At 38.5% G+C, this 17,096-nt stretch overlaps 1 protein-coding gene across 39 annotated transcripts in view; it reads right to left on the bottom strand.

Moving 5' to 3' along the window:
* LOC141748935 (guanine nucleotide exchange factor DBS-like) overlaps positions 1 to 17,096 on the bottom strand; it is a 243,678-nt gene that overhangs the window by 215,605 nt on the left and 10,977 nt on the right. The window lies entirely within an intron of this gene.

Genomic DNA, 17,096 nt, shown 5'->3' on the forward strand with positions numbered 1-17,096 from the left:
AAGCTCTTAAGTTTGGTATGAGTCCTGTGGACTCATTCTTTTTGCTACTCTTATCTTTCAAGCAAAAGAAGGAAAGGGGAGGGGGGAAATGGAAAAAAAAAAGTTTCAGGAAAAGAAGAAAAAACATAATTTACCAAAGCCCCAAGACTGATTTGTATTTAGCAGGAGTATAACATGTATCATGAAATAGCTTTAACCTCATATGAGCCACCTCCAAAAAAACCTCATAGTCAGCTAACTTCATGTTTTCCATGTTGAGCAAGAGTAACCTCCGACTCAGATAAATCAGTATTTTCAGATAACTTCCACACATAACATCAGTCAAGCCTTCACAAACGTATGCATTCATTCATTATTGTCTTTTTTTTTTTAAACACTTTACTGCACAAACTTTGCCATTTTCTCTTTCATGCCTTGAAAAGTTTGAGGAGTCATCAATACGGTACTCTCACATAAGAATAAGAAATACAAACAAGTCTGGAGAAAAAAATCCCTACTATTTATCAGAACTTGTTCGGTAGCATTTTGGAAAAAGACCCTTAAACACACAGATAAATAAATAAATCACTTTTCAGCTGATAATAACTCTTAGCTGAAATTTCTTATTTGGGCTAGTAGGATTATTGTGGTTACATTATTGAAACATATCACCACATGTTTAGCTTTGAAAGTTTAAGCCAATTTCTGGTCTCATAGCTAGTTTGATTTAAAAACAAAAGAAACAAAACCCAAAACCCCCACATCTTCATGCTATTAGTGCTATTGTTTTGGAAACCAATTCTGAAGAAGCCACACAAGTCAAATCCTACTTTATTTCTCCACATTGCAGGTATTTTAGTAGCAACCTTATGCTTTTAATAAAGACATTTTGTCTTTCTCTCCAGCAATATTTGACACAAAAACTGTAAATTATGTACGTGAGATCTTGCAGTCACTTCTGTGATTCTCAGTGATGCTCTGCTGGCACAGCAGATCTGGGGTGACAAAACAGTTGCTGCATACTTTTATCTTTTTTGCTCTATCAGATAAGCATGGACTTTGCTCAGGTACTTGTCTACAGGATGAGCAATGCCCCGAGAGTCATATGGGTTTGTTTCAACTTCCTGTCACTGTAACAGCTTTTATTTTTTGTGATTTTTTTTTTTTCTTTTTAACCTGACTGTTCTCCACCTTTGGTCTTTAAGTTACTACTTTCATCCTTGAAAGACTGAAAACGATCTGGATTTCAGTAAACATTTTGGGAAGAGCCAAACTAACCTGCAAGACTTTAGGGATTACAAAAGGCTGATGCATAAAAGGCATAAGATCTGAGCTTTCTTAGGGAATATCATAAATTCACCTGGAAGAAAAATAAAAAGACAAAACAAAGAAAGCAACACTCTAAAAATTCTTCTCTTTCTCTTTGGCAGAGATAGGAATTACAAATACCCTAAAAAAAGAAAGGATTTGGTTATTGGAAAAGAATTTCTTCCCATCCCATTTCAAAGAGTAAGGTAAACATTGTTGCACTTCCAGTATTTATCAATTGTTATCCTGTACACAAGTTATGTAAAGTAAATATGATAATGTACCTATATTAATGAATAGGCCAAGATCAGCAAGTATTTATCAAGATATGACCACGATGGAATATTTGCTGGTAATCAGTCTCAGCAGGTAAGAGGAGACATGAATTTGTCAAAATGCCAGGAGTCCCAGGCATTGAATAAAGTAACAGGGAAAGAAGACGACTTCCCTTGGGTTGAGGAGGAGCGAGTGAGGAACCAATTAGATCATCTAGATATTCACAAGTCCATGGGCCCTGATGGGATGCACCCGAGAGTGCTGAGGGAGCTGGCAGAAGTCATTGCTGGGCCGCTCTCCATCATCTTTGAAAAGTCCTGGAGAACAGGCGAGGTGCCTGGGGACTGGAGGAAAGCCAATGTCACTCCAGTCTTCAAGAAAGGCAAGAAGGAGGAGCCGGGGAACTACAGGCCGGTCAGCCTCACCTCCATCCCTGGAAAGATGATGGAACAGCTCGTTCTGGGTGTCATCTCAAGGCATGTGGAGGAAAGGAAAGCTATCAGAAGTACTCAGCATGGATTCACCAAGGGGAAATCATGTCTGACTAATCTGATAGCCTTCTACGATGGCATGACTAGATGGATAGATGAGGGGAGGGCGGTAGATGTGGTCTACCTTGACTTAAGCAAGGCGTTCGACACGGTCTCCCACAGCAGCCTCATAGGTAAGCTTAGGAAGAGTGGGTTAGATGAATGGACAGTGGGGTGGATAGAAAACTGGTTGAAAGATAGAGCTCAGAGGGTTGTGATTAGGGGCACAGAGTCTAGTTGGAGACCAGTGACGAGTGGTGTTCCCCAGGGGTCAGTACTGGGTCCAGTCCTCTTCAACATATTCATCAATGACCTGGATGAGGGGACAGAGTGCACCCTCAGCAAGTTTGCCGATGACACCAAGCTGGGTGGGGTGGCTGACACACCGGAAGGCTGTGCCGCCATACAGAGAGACCTGGACAGGTTGGAGATCTGGGCAGAGAGAAACCTTATGAAGTTCAACAAGGGCAAGTGTAGGGTGCTGCACCTGGGGAGGAACAACCCCATGCACCAGGACAGGTTGGGTGCTGACCTGCTGGAGAGCAGCTCTGTGGAAAGAGACCTGGGAGTCCTGGTGGACAACAGGATGACCATGAGTCAGCAATGCTCCCTTGTGGCCAAGAAGGCCAATGGCATCCTGGGGGGCATCAAGAAGAGCGTGGCCAGCAGGTGGAGGGAGGTCATCCTCCCCCTCTACTCTGCCTTGGTGAGGCCGCACCTGGAGTACTGTGTCCAGTTCTGGGCTCCCCGGTTCAAGAGGGACAGGGAACTGCTGGAAAGGGTGCAGCAGAGGGCTACAAAGATGATTAGGGGACTGGAACACCTCTCTTATGAAGAAAGGCTGAGGGATTTGGGTCTCTTCAGTCTGGAAAAAAGACGGCTGAGGGGTGACCTTATCAACGCTTATAAATACTTAAAGGGTGGGTGTCAGGAGGATGGGGCCAGGCTCTTTTCAGTGGTGCCCGGGGACAGGACAAGAGGCAATGGGCACAAACTTGAACATAGGAAGTTCCACCTAAACATGAGGAGGAACTTCTTTACCCTGAGGGTGACAGAGCACTGGAACAGGCTGCCCAGAGAGGTGGTGGAGTCTCCGACTCTGGAGACATTCAAAACCCACCTGGACGTGTTCCTGTGTAACCTGCTCTAGGTGACCCTGCTCTGGCAGGGGGGTTGGACTAGATGATCTCCAGAGGTCCCTTCCAACCCTATGATTCTATGATTCTATGAAAATCTTTACCAAGTTGTGACCTATATGTATGAAAGAAATTGTGTGCCTATTTTATAGCTATTATCTTCATAAACTTAGTAGATTATTTTCAGCTGTCAAAATGAAAAGTCTTTGCAGAAACTTATCTCTTACCTACTAGACCATCTCACACTAGCCTACCAATTTTGGACAACAAAAACACCCTCAATGCACTCATTTTGACTCCTGTTTAGGTCCTAGTTTGATTCCAACAATGCAATATTCAAAAGTAGCTTTAAGTATCATTTAAGTTCAAAGTGCTTGCATCATCATAATAACTGGCTAAAGTCATTCAGATGACATGTGGGGCCAAGCTAGTAATCTTTTTGAAGAGCATTTCATGGAGATGGTTTCTGAATTGTTTCTAATCAAGAGCCACAGCAGATACACTTCCTATCAGCTTATTCACTTGGCTCTTTTGCAGCATACCTGCTTGGCTGCCCCAAAGTCAAGTGCCTCTGACTTTGCTGAGTCCATCCAAATGTTGAATGCAGCCTTATCCTTTTTTCCAGAAACTCTACTGTTGTTTGCTCAGAAATGGAACCCAATCACCTTTTGAAGTGTTGAAATATTCCACAGAAAATTATTTTGCACCATCCACTTAGTATGAGTAGGTTATACTTCCTTGGCAAACAGACCATACTCAAGTCTTCTGTGGTTTGTCCAATGCCATTCATTTCTCACTTTAGACACCTGCTCTGAGAAGACAACATCCTCCCCTGTGTTTTAAGGCTTGGTACAAATTTCACTGCTGTTCAAGCTTCTTTCTTTGAAAGTTTTACAGCCAGTTCGCTTGTCTTATTACACAATTCTGCCTGACACGTGGGTAACAACTATACTTCCTGAGACCCACGAGGATGGGCTGTTCAGGACTTCTTTTTCCTGATGAGGTTCTTTTTCCTAACTTCAGACCATGGTAATTCTATTCAAGAAACCTAATAAGCCAAGTCTATAAATTCTGAAGTATTCAAACTCTACCTTAAAGGCATGCTAACACTAGCTTTGAAGTTCTAAAATACTTTAAGCTACAGAAACCACAGGACTCTACTGCAGATCTTACAGTGACTCAATGTTGAAAAGCATTTTGAAGAAATATTAGCATTGTTCAGCTATATAACCCCAGCACAGAGTTGATGACTTATTTGTTTCTTAGCTGTTAACCAGATGTAATCTTGGGTCTAGATTCAAGAAGAGTAGTTTCATGGTAAGTGGCATTATGACTAATGTCCAATACCAAAACAACACATAAAGGAATCATAGACTATCTCGAGTTGGAAGGGAATCGTAAGGATCAAGTCCAACTCCCACTCAACTACCTAAAATTAAACCATATGGCTATAAGCGTCATCCAGGCACTCCTTGAACTCTTGACAAGCTTGGTACTGTGACATCTGTATTTATCTTGTAGCCATACAGATGCCTGCTACCCAGTCCTGGAACATTCAGCAGAGAATCAAAGCATAAGTTGCTTTAATTATCAGTAGTTAAAAAAAAATTATCTCATTACAGCCGGAAATATCATTCAGATCTCCCATATGAATAATTTAAACTCAGACACATAATTTGCTGGTTTGCTTGCTGTTAGGGAGTGGCAAGAAAAGTTTTCAGAAGACAATTTCTATCTTTGTCTGTATCTTACACTAGTGAGAAAGTGCAATTATGTGCACTTAACAAGTGGAAACCCACTGCAAAACATACTAATCTCCTCTGCAATTACTGGCAAAGTAAGTTGGCTTTTTTAAAACGTGCACTCACAACACCAGCAGCAATGAAGCTTCTGTTGGTCACTACAGGATAACAGCTGCACAAGGAAAGTGCAGAGGATCCGTACGTCCTGAGTGAAGACCTTCAAGTCTTTGTGGATCTCAGGGGAACCAACCTGCGCAGGCCCTCAGTAGCTACAACCGATTTAACATGAGAACTCACATTTTAAAGGGAAGAAAAGGTGTTCTGGTGAGCTGTTCATCTCTACCTACAAAGGTGAAGAATCTGCAACATTACACATTAGAGAGGCAAAATGGCATCATTTAAGTAAATAAGAAATTGCGGTACAAACATAGAAGTCTCTTAATCACTTGAAAGAGCACTCTGTGATATGCAAGTGCTCTGACAGGGTGAGGCACTCCCATACAATGCTGTCTTAAACTGTACGGAGCATCTTTGAATGCTCATGTAATTAGAATACTACCATCACTGGTAACTCATTTCATGGACAATATACTACAGTCAAAAGATAAGCATTTTTTCTTGTGACTGACCAGGAAATTTGTGTGGGTTTTGCATCAACTCATAGAATGAGATTTATGCAAAAATTATAATCTGAAATTAAAGGAGCCTTTAAACTCTTCAAGTGAAGCTGAAAGATAAGTCCATTTTCAATATCAGTCAGAGGCTATATGCTTCATGGGTTCCACAGTGGATAAAAGTCTTCCTTGCAAAATTCAGAGACTTCATTGCATGCTCTTTGTAATGTGTTGCAAATATTCAGCATTAGTGTTACTAGTAGACACGTGGCTTAAAATATTAGCGTACTTCTTCCCAAAACTGACTGATGTAATTTTAGTCACTTTACAGTATAAAGCTTCTTTGTGATGCAGGTAAGGGACAGCAATGACAATCCTCTTACCTCAGTCCAACATATAGGCTGCTCTTTTTAAAATGGTTGGGTGGTTTGGTTTTTTTGTTTGTTTTTTTGGGGGGTTTTGTTGTTGTTGCTTGCTTCACCAGATAATAAAACTTACTCTGCGAGTTGGCCAGTAGAGGGAAGCATCACATTCTCAAATCTAACAGAGTACAACGTTACCGTAATTAACCACCACAAGTTTAAATGTTTTCTGATTCATGTCAAAAATAAAGATTACTTTCTCAATTAAGCTTTTTAAAGCTATGACCTACTTGAACGGGACAGCACAGATGCTGAAACTACTGAAGAAAGCTGCGGTTCTCTCATCAGATGATGTTTGCTGTTGGAGCTCATTGAGCTACTGCTGCAGGGGGAAGGATGCACATAAGGCAACATTCTGCGAGGCGTGGTTTAATTTTGGCACAAATACTTTATTCGGACTCAGAGTTTGGTTTGTGGTTTTGGATTTTTTTGTTTTTAAAATGTTATAAAACTCAATTCTTCCCTGATCACAGTGACAGTTCGAAACATCCGGTGAAGTAAATACATAATTATGCCATGCTTTCCTGTTTTCATCTTAATTATGCTTCCAAATTCCAAGCTTAAGATGTACACGTTCCTTTAAAATAAACTGAAGCAGTAAATTCTGCTCAGAAATCACATGAAGGTAAGAATTAGTAGAATGTGTCCCATGATAACATGTTTTCTAAAGCAATACCTGACATTTAACACTGAATTGACTATTTCAATAGTACTTTTCTCAGATTTGCGTAAAATCCTTTCTGTTCCTAGCATATTGATTTGGGTTTGTTATTGCCTCCTTTATGAAGCAATATGAAGGCTTCCTTCCGTAAGGAATGGAGGTCTCCATATATTTACCATCCTACCAGTAAAGCCAAGAAGTTGGATGCACCTCTGTGCCTCGGCTGCAAATTTATAATGTGACAAACAATTATTGTTAAGTAAGAACAATAATTTCAGCCCATTTATAATCATACATAAGAACTTTAACATCAACCTGAAAGTTTTATTAGGCAATCAGCACACATAACAGAAAAATAATTCCTGCAAAGATTACCACATTTCAGGTCTCAACTCATTCAAGGTCACTTAACAGATTGGTAGCAAGTGTGCACAAACACTGCGTTACTTTTATGCATAAGTCTTGTCTCCGTTACTAAAAAACTAAACAAAAAAAAAATGGCACTGTATTTTCATAGCAATGCCTAAACAGCTTATCAACTGTTCAAGAGCAACTAAGATCTTAATATAAGCAGTTAAGAAGTATATTGACCATGAATACTCATTTCAGCTTGTTATTGTCCGCCTTAATTTACCACCAGAAGCTGCTAAGCAATTTGAAGGTACAGTCCTTCTGTTTTCTGTATTAAACATAGGTTGGGATATTCGCCTTCCTGTGTTTAGCTCACATAAATAGAGTTAAACCAAGCCAATTGACTGAGGAGACTTCTTTTTTTGTTTGCTTCCTTAACCTAAAATTTAAAAGAAAGTCATCAACAGATTTTGATTGTCTTTAGGTACAGAAAAATTATTAAGCTTAAATAGGTATGGAAAAGCTGCACAAAGGATGCAGAACTACTCTTTCACATGTTCCAAAGGTCTTATTGCAAGTTGATATACGAGCAAACACAACAGTTGTTTTAGCAGCTTTAAGAAGATGCATTCACTCAACAACAGGAAAACCATGAGATTCTCTACAAAGCAACAGAATTAGAAAGATGGGAAGAAAGCAAATGAGCAGCTGAACAAGGGGAACAATCATTTCCCGAGTCCTTCTGGCCATGCTGCTTCTGATACAAGCCGGGATGCTACTGGCCTTATTGGCCATCTGGGCACACTGCTGGCTCATATTCAGCTGGCTGTCAACTAACAGCCCCAGGTCCTTTTCTGCCAGGCAGCTCTCCATCCACTCTTCCCCAAGCCTGTAACGCTGCATGGGGTTGTTGTGACCCAAGTGCAGGACCCAGCACTTGCCCTTGTTGAACCTCATACCATTGGCCTTGGCACATCGATCCAGCCTGTCCAGATCCTTCCATAGAGCATTTCTACCCTCCAGCAGGTCGACACTCCCATCCAACTTGGTGTCGCCTGCAAACTAACTGAAGGTACACTCAATCCCCACATACAGATCATTGATAAAGATATTCAACAGAACTGGCCCCAATACCAAGCCCTCGGAAACACCACCTGTGACTGGACACCAACTGGATTTAACTCCATTCACCACCACTCTTTGGGCCCAGCCATCCCACCAGTTTTTTACCCAGCAAAGAGTACACCTGTCCAAGCCACCAGCAGCTACATCCAAGCCACAAACAGCCATACAGCACTATGAGGGGAAAAAAGAACAACCAAAACAGATGTCAGCATTAAAAACCCTCTTGCAATTCATTGCAACTTCAAATTTTTGTTTTGTATTCAGTCTTCTAATATCAGTACTCTCTGCAGTGTCTTGCTTGGGAACACTGGAAAACACTCTACCAACTTTATCAATAACTTTTCTTCTATTCAGCCCACTCCCCTACTAGTTTCACGTGCCTTTTCCTTCAAATAAAACAGTGCCCATGCGATCTGTCACTCGCCAACAGAATAAAAACTTACGTACTCTCCTTTATGAGGGCTCAAAAGCAGCAAGGGGAGACAGTTATCTCCAATTTCCTTTAACTCTATTTCTAATGAACCTCACATAACGAACAGGTGAGCCTTTCTGTATTACTTCTTTATTGCTCTGCTAATAGACAGCGTACAAACTCTCTGGAAGCAAACGTCCAGAGAATCCTCCCACACCCAAGTTACCAGGAGGGAAAACTGTGCCTTGCTCTCACGCTCTCTGGGAACCGCTTGCGTCACCCCACAACCCCGGGGGCTCCGGGCTTTCCTGATGCCTTCAGCCTCAAAACCACCCTTTCTCACTCGCCCCAGGGCCGGCCTCAAAAATAGTGAACGTCCACAGCTTGCTCCCCAGCTGCCAGGAGGGAAAACTCTTGCTTGTTTTCACTCTCTGGGAACTGCATTTGTTGTCCCACACACCTCAGGGCTCTGCTCTTTCCTGTTGCCTTCAGCCTCAAAACCACCCCTTCTCACTCACCCCAGGGCCAGGCTCAGAAATAGCAAGTGTTCTGAGATCGCTTCCACACTCAAGGTTCCAGGAGGGAAAACTCTTGCTTCTTCTCACTCTCTCTGGGAAATGCTTTCATCGCCTCATGAGCCAGTGTAGAACATTGTACATGTACACTCTCTTTATTTTGAAAGCAAAGTATTTGTTCTGTCTTAATGTAAAAATGAATCAGGTTATGCAGAGCATTGAAAAAAAAATAGAAATTAGAGGCAAAATACATATATATAGTTATGAAAGCAATGCTTGTTTCCATTTGTTGAATGTTGGATTGTTAGAATTTTGTTTTTATAAGTATCATTAGGGTTTCAAAACCTCTCCTAGAATCTATGCATTCTCCCACACCCCCACCAAACGAGTTCTTTAGGAATTCCATACAGCAACAGGTCTAGCATAGCTCCCTTTTAACAGCTCTCTTGGAGCATTCATAATAAGTTAGACGGATCTGTGTTTCAGCTCCAGAAATACAGAGCAGGACATTATTAGCTGCATCCACTCAGGTTTTAATTAACATATTAGTCATCACTAAGCGTTTAAAAGATACTGTCACTAAATGCTGCCTACCTCCCTTTCGCTCACTATATGCAGGACTCACAAAGCAGACCTGCTGCTGCTAATCATTGCTATCCTACTGCCAGTGGAAGCTAAAACAATATCCTTCACTTACAGATGCACAAATTGGATTAGACAGAAATCTGAAGTTGCCATTGAGAACATACAGACTTTCTTACCATGTATCTGCACTGAACACCTAAGTCTCCAAGTCAAATCCGCTGAGCCTCAAGTATTTGCTATCAAATTTGATACCAAATTTGCTATCAAACCATTTCAAATGGAAGTGCAGACCCTACATGGCAAAACACTTGTTGACTGACGGCAGAAACCTACATTTCTTTTACGAAGCATTCCATGAACTTGTACTTGTCTGTCAACTGGAAAACACTGTTTTAAGGAGAATATTTTTATAGAAAAGTCATTTCAATGCTTTAAGTTTATGCTCAATTACATGTTTATTTTGCTGCTTAACACCCCACATTTTTATTAAACATATATTTTATTTAGATTTACTTTTTATTACAAAAATCAACACATCTTCACTGATTCTGCAGCACAGCACTTAACCTTTTCTCATAAGACATCATTATCCAGAGATCTGGTGTGTGTGTGTGTATATATATATTTATATATATAAAAAATTCTTACATTTATAGAAACATCACTGTCACTACTGAAAGTTTCCTTTAAGCTCCTGTACATGCACAATGAGAAACTGAATAATTGGTCAATTATTCTGATTGGAAAAAAAAATTATTTGTCATTCTAGCAACTGAAACTGATTTGCTTGTACATGCTTGCTTTAGTGTGCAACATTGGGTGTCTCCCACAGCTGACAAATTAATGTTTAATTTTAAGTGGTGTCATGATGAAGCATTCCCTCAAAAAGGAAGTATGACAAAGCTGTTTCCTGTTTTCTGCAAACTGTGTGGTCACATTATTCATACTGTAACTAACACCAGATTAAGTCTATCTACACTTGTTTTCACATACTGATATAGCCAATCGTAATTAAAAATACAAACAAAAAAACTACCAAAAAAATCCAGGAAAATTGTTATGTAAAATCCAGATGCTTTTTCTTCCTATAAATACTTGTTTTTTATTGTTCACATAGGCCTAGCCTGTTCTTATGACACCTGTCATTCAAGGCGGTTTCCCCCCCCCCCCCAAGATATCTAATTTGTCTCCCCTTACAGTGATGTTCTTACTAGTGTGACACTAGTCAAATGCATTTGGTGTGACAGTTATATGAAGTCTCCACATTGCTGTTGCCATTTCATGAGAGAACTGGTTTCATTAGAGACAGAACACAGTGAATTTCTTTATTAATTGTAAAGGGGGACAGCTAGGAGCACACAAAACCTGGAGAAGCTCTGAGCTAATAACACTGAACTTCAGGCAGGGCTCGGCTAGATATATAACCTTTTTGAAAAGCAAAGGGGTGGGTGAGAAACCCACATATTCCCAGGATTCCTAACTCTTCAAATATTACATTTTGCCATGCTCCTGTTATTCCTTCCCTCATCTTTCATCACTGTTCAGAAAGCTATGCAGCTGCTGTGGACTGGACACATGGCAGAACAAGCAGATGTAAAGGAGGGAACAGTGCTGCCCCATCCTGAGTCAGCACACACCTGTTTCTGAAGTGAAATAAGCTTTTACTTTACACTGGAGACATTTAAATAGCCCTTGAAAGAAACAGGGCAGTATATCTCAGACAAACATAAATTCTGAGATAAAACAACCCCTGAAGTTGGGTACCGTTATGACAGGAAAGTATTTCTTATCATCACTTATGATTCAGGCTAAATTAGCTTATTCATGGCTACTGGCCATGGACTGCACAGAAAAAACCACACACTAGAACATTTCTTGGAACAGTTAATGTTGCAGTAGTATGTTAGACCTAGAAGCATTTTTTTTTTTTCTTAGAAGTGTCTGCCCTAGTAAACTGCTTGTAGTTGCAAGATAGTCTGAGGATATAGCAACAAAGCTCCATTTACTAGTTAAGAGACTCCTGAATGAACTAGCCATTTATCAATATAATAATTCTAACATTTACTAGTGTTTCAGGTTGCTCTAATTTGCACAAAGCATGTACTTTAGTGCTACAAGTTGCCAGATGGGAAGTTTAGTCAAGTTTTAGATATAGAAAAGCAGAAATAATATCCCTATGTATCTGATACCACTTGTGGGCATCAATAAAAGAATTAATGAAAAACATTATTTTGTTGTTTCCACTAGCTTCATGTGCAATAAAAGAAGTCACTAGTTAAAAGAGTTCTGCATAAAGGACAGCAATCATGCCAGCCAAGAGTTTTGACACATTTTAAATTCATTTAAAATGCAGAGATGGAAACATTAATCCAGAAATTCTCCACACCAGTCTACTGGACTTCAAAATTTAGACTGGGGGAGAAGGGATCTATTATTTTTAATTAATTCCATCCAATTCTCTTTCTTAAATAAACCACATAGCCCTTGAAACTCCAAAAATACTAAATTTTTACTACTTTTCTAATTTCCCACTGTACATTGTGTTAGAAGTGATGTTAAGCCTGTGAGATTAACAGATCCCAGATCAAAAGGCAATCCAGTTTTGAAATGGATTAATTTTTTTTGTTTGTTTTTGTTAAACACTACCTCTGTCTAAGGCTTTTTGTATGTACGCTGAGAGAACTTGAGGTTTGTGGAACATGAGCTCTGCCAGTGAAGGAGGACTGCTCCATGACCTTACATTTATGAAACTCTTCCTTTCTACCTTAGAAGTACATTAGAATTTTCTCCTTTGTACTGACTCCGCATTCAGAAAGTACATTTGTATTCTGTAATTTTAACTTCTGTCCCTTTGGTTTGTCTAGTTTTTGTTCCTTCCACAACATAAGCAGTTTACATCTAGACACATATTGTGCTATCTCACTGATGGAAAAAGGTGCCAAAAATAAAGCCATGCTTGTAAAAAATGTGAGGTAATACATTTAAGTGCTCTATTGTACAGAATATATAGTTCCTCCTACAAAACAAATGTTCTGGCAGGGAATCTTGCAGCCAATAATGGCCCATTAAAATTTTCTTTTTTTTTTCTGAGCAGTTGGAAGTCACTACATATTGGTAGAAAGTATCAATGAGGTGAAACAAATACTCGTGATGTCTTAAGTTGCATTTTCAAACTAATGGCTGTCATTCTTCAGAATGCTCAAATTCATTAACAAAATCTAGAACTACAAAAGTAAGCAATGCTGCAAATCCAATATCTAAACATTGACATTTTAAATGTTTTATTTAAAAGTCAATTAATTATAAATATTAAATATAAAAAATAATTCCAATACAGCTTGGGCATCTGATTAAGAGTTACCTTAGACAGTATATCACAGTATGCAATTTGGCTTCATCTAATGTAGATAAAAGCACTGGATGCACTACTCCCAAAACATAATGAACTCAGCACCTCCACTAACTTTTCTTTTCAGCAATCTATGAACAATTACTGTATCAGGTGTAAAATTCCTGAGTTTATGATTTATTTTCCCAAAAGTTGTACAAGAAAATGAAGCAGATTCAAAACCACCTCAACACCTGTAACATGATACTAACATCCCAACAACTGCCATTACATTGCAATCAGACCTTAGCATACAAGCACAATATAGTTGTTTATGTAGACATTTCTACAGGAAAAAAAAAAGTATTTCCAAAGATGCTATATATGCCAGCTGCTTGGACCACTTTTTTCTTCAAAATCATTCTACAATCAAATAGGTTTTCTGTTTTTACTAACTAATGTACGTGTTTTAGAACAGACATTTAATTTCAGGCGAATTTTTGCATATCTTTTTTAAACCATCTTTTTCTGCAAAGTAGAAAAAGAAACTGACAAGATAGGAACATGTTTTAGGCAACCATTAATGCTCCTAATATATTTCATTTTAGAGAATCAAACTCCTCTATTCCTTTGTTCAGCTGTCTGAAAAGGATACTTGATTTTAAAAAAGCAGCTCTAAAATTCTCCTGTTTATGTCACTAAAACCAGATTAGCATAATCTTGGCTGCTGTGCATCACTAACACCTCATTAGCTTTAGTTCAATATAAGAATATATAAACCCTAGAATTGATGTTAAATAACTGTATTCTACTCATTTCATTAGTTACTCCATTATGTTTCCTACACTTAATTAGTAAACACAATATGCAGAAACCAACAGCAAAAGGCATTGAATTCTGAAGTTGAACTACAGATGTGAAGCTAAACAGAGGAAAAAATTGTGAATTATCAATGAACAAGATTATATGCATTCTGCTTTATCGCTTCAGAGTGGGAACAGAAGTGTGGACATACCAAATTGTTTCTAGACCACAGAAGGGCAAAGCCCAGGAAGTGCTCTTGTAAGTATTAACCCTCTTTGTGCTGGTGTTTAATCAGTGGTGCTGACAGATTGTCAACAGAAGTCTGAACCGGCAAGAGCAGTAGTCAAACCACAGCAATCCAAACAGTGTCTAGAACAGCAGGGAATATATGAACTAGGAATGACATGCATGGAAGAAGATTCATCAGTTTCAAAAAAAGCCTTCCCATCTTCGGAATGAAGGAGCTGGTACTTCTTGCCATCCCTGCAATAAGAGCATCCCTCTTGGCAATGGAGGGACAGTTCTGGCATTCTGCTCAACTGAACTGAACTTGGCATTTTAGTCTCCCAGACAGTGCTAGTGTTTTTTTTTTGGGTTTTTTTTTTTTTTTTTTTTTTTTTTTTTTTTTTTTTTTTTACACTCTCCTTTTTGCCCCTCTCCCCCCCCTTTTTTTAAAAAAAAAAAACAAACAAAAACCAAACATGCTAATCACTTCAAGTTTCTTATTGCTTCCGTGAAAAGATTATTAGCTTAATATAAACTATCTGCCAGGGCAGTCACATTGTAAAAGCCTGAGGTTCAAGCAATTTTTCAGGAACAAGCAAAGATTGTTTCTTCTGTCTCAGTCAAGTGTACAGCTGCTTAGTCTCTGAGTAGTCTTGATCCGCTAATCTGAGATGATAACAAGCTTCTTATTATACTAGCTTATTTTAAATATAAAAATATTTATACAGAAATAAGTGTGTTAGACATACTTGAGTGACCATTTGCCTTTCAAAGCTGGTATTAAATTTAAGGAACTTAAGCTGCTGACAAGCAGCTCCTTTTCTATTTTATACATTATACTGAAAGATGAAAAGATACTAGGCAGGAGATATACAAATAACTGTCAGGAAAGTTTTTCCCAAACTACTGTTATAGGCGGAAATTAATTTCACAGTCTCTATAAAGTGTTTAATTAATATTATATACCTCTTGATTTGCAAGTGTGAGTTTACGGTGCACTTTTCCCACCTAGAAAACTGCAACAACATCCAAAGACTTTCAAAACTGCTATAAAAATTCTCGTTTCGGATATTGCTGTGTTTATCCAGTAACTTGTCCTTAACTACTGCTCCGTATGGAGATTAGATTCATGAACTTTTGAAAGCCTAATTACTAATTAACCATGGATATAACATTGTACACTTCAGAGCTTACTGCGCATTACACTCCAGAATGATTACATGATGAAATTGTTTGGGTTTTTTTTCTAGTCCTTTACAAGCATAAGCTTACTACAGTGAACACTGAAAGCATACTGGAACATGAACCTAGAATGTGAAAAATAAGATCCAAGAAGTTGGTATTTGTTCACACAAGGAACATGACAGTAGCCAGTATAGTTTTCACTGATATGCATCAGAATTATCTGCCACAGTCCTGAGTCATAAGCAGCTTGCTGGCTGTATTTAGCAGCAGAGGAATGTTTAGTTGATTAGCTGTCCTATAACAATAAATAAGATATTATTGAAGTCTGTGAAAGTACTGTTGAGGATTTCAGGGAGTGTGACATAATTGACGTAAAGCCTGAGACTCCCAATTAACCAGAGGACCCATTATGAAACTTAAAATAATGGCTCAGTTGTTAAAACCTGGGAGTTGTTCACAATTATGTCATCTCCCTTATCTAAACATTCATATGCTTAAAATATTTTTAACTTTAGTCTATGAACCGCAAACAAGTGACTATGTAATTACATGAAGTGATTCAGTGACTCATCTCACTTAAATGACTGGTCTCACAAAAACTACACAGAAATACTCTGCTCTGAAGTCTAGTTTTACTGAATTGTTTTTCTGTCATAAAGCAAATTTATACGAGACTTTTAAAAAAAATGTGCTAGAAGAGGTACTTCAAAGGAAACATTGTAAAAAGCTCTCACAGCTTACTCTACTACCATGTTTACTTGCTTAGGTGTGACTCAATATGAAGGAGAACCACGAGAACTCAGACTAATCAGTTCAGAGTTTAAGCAACACAATGTCATCGCTATTGGTAACATGCTGACTAATGTTTTTTTCAGTAAAACAAAGGTAACATTGGATACTGATGTGCATCACGATATTTATTCTGCCTTAGCCTGTTTAAGCACACTTACAGCCAGTGCCTCTTTAACTACCTTCCAAACAGAAATAACTATAGGTTTGTATTGTTAAGAAAAAATCCACGAAACATTGTTCTCTATGCAATCCAGAGAAGCCACAATGTTCTAATATCCATCTATGCAAAAGATCAAGAAAACTAGTCGTAAAGAATAAACAGCTTCAATACACTTTCAAGATACACAGTCAGACCTACTCATGTCTGCCTAGATGTCATTCAAGGCCTAACAAGAAAATAACACCACTAAATTGCACTCTTAAAAGAGATTAGAGAACTAACAATATTTTCTAATATTTCTTCTGAAAAAAAAAACCCACCAAAAAACCCAAAACAAACCCAAAAACGTGTTTCATAGTACTTCCAGATAACCGCACCTTTCTTTCACTGCAATGTTGTTGTAGTCAGGTTGCTTCAGGACAGAATTTGAACTTACTAAGTTAATTCTTACTATTTTTCCTATACTTAGAAAGTAACTCAGGGTTTTAGCTCAGTATACTACTACCAGCCTTTCAATAAGCCTCAGGTAGATTCTTACCTAAAGATATTGTCTTGGGACAGATGTTTATTTATTAGAGAAAGAGGAAAAGAAGTAGCTTTGTTAAAGTGCAGATTTACTTTGGAGAAATAATTTCAAGGGTCAATTTAACTGGCTAACCATGACTAGTAAGATTATATTAAGGTTAAATTACTAGATTACTAAGGATACAAAAAGAAATCTGAATCATACTAAGACTAGTGTTTTATGAATTACTTGGCAAGCTTTCAAGAAAATTAAAGTGTTTCACAGCTACATTAGGTTCATTAAACAGGGGTAAAGAAAATACCTAACAAAAGCACAAATGCCATGTAGAACTCACAGGATAACCTAAAAACATCAGTTGATTTAAAATACCCCATTAAGATCCAAGAAGGTCCAGAAATAAACAAACCATTTATCACTATA

This window comes from Larus michahellis, chromosome 9 (assembly GCF_964199755.1).
Source record: "Larus michahellis chromosome 9, bLarMic1.1, whole genome shotgun sequence".
NCBI lineage: Eukaryota > Metazoa > Chordata > Aves > Charadriiformes > Laridae > Larus > Larus michahellis.